Genomic DNA, 607 nt, shown 5'->3' with positions numbered 1-607 from the left:
GAACCAGCCTAGGAGACCAGTATAATAAAAGCAGGGGACCTTCTACCCCGCTCAGGGGCGGGGGCGCGGGGAGGCCGCGGTCAGCGCAGGGGGGCCGAGGGGGACCAGGCACCATGGAATCTGAGGGCGGCCGGAAAGGAGGCGCCCCCTCCCCTGCTACCAGCACCAGTGAGTTAGGGGTGGTGGTGGTTCCAATCTATTAAAAGTGCCATAAACTTTAGAAGGAAGGATGTGAAGGAGAGGGGGGAGGAATAAAAAAGCCGGGTGGGGACCAATGGACCCACCTTGAAAAGCCCCCCAGCCTCTGCCCCAGAAGAAAAGTTTCCTTGGGGTAATTAAACTATAAAGCAATTGAGAAGTGCAAAAGTTGAGCGCCCCCCCGCCCACCACCCTCCTCCAGCAGCCCCCATAAAACAGTAAAAGGGAAGAAAGGAGGGGAAGAAGAAAAGTCCGCCGGGGTGAGGGGTTTATGGATTCAGGAAATGTCGCTTAGCGACCCCCCTTCAAGGGAAACAAAAAAGAAAGAAGGAAAAGGAAGAAAGAAAGAAAAGAAAGAAAAAGAAAAGCCAGAAGCAGGAGGCGATCCGAACGGAGCCGGTCCCTCTCG

The sequence above is a fragment of the Orycteropus afer genome, unplaced genomic scaffold (assembly GCF_000298275.1).
Source record: "Orycteropus afer afer isolate SDZICR_OR568_19922 unplaced genomic scaffold, OryAfe1.0 scaffold00085, whole genome shotgun sequence".
In the NCBI taxonomy this organism is placed as follows: Eukaryota; Metazoa; Chordata; class Mammalia; order Tubulidentata; family Orycteropodidae; genus Orycteropus; species Orycteropus afer.
The sequence above is the reverse complement of the archived record's forward strand: the minus strand, read 5'-3'. Positions refer to the sequence as shown.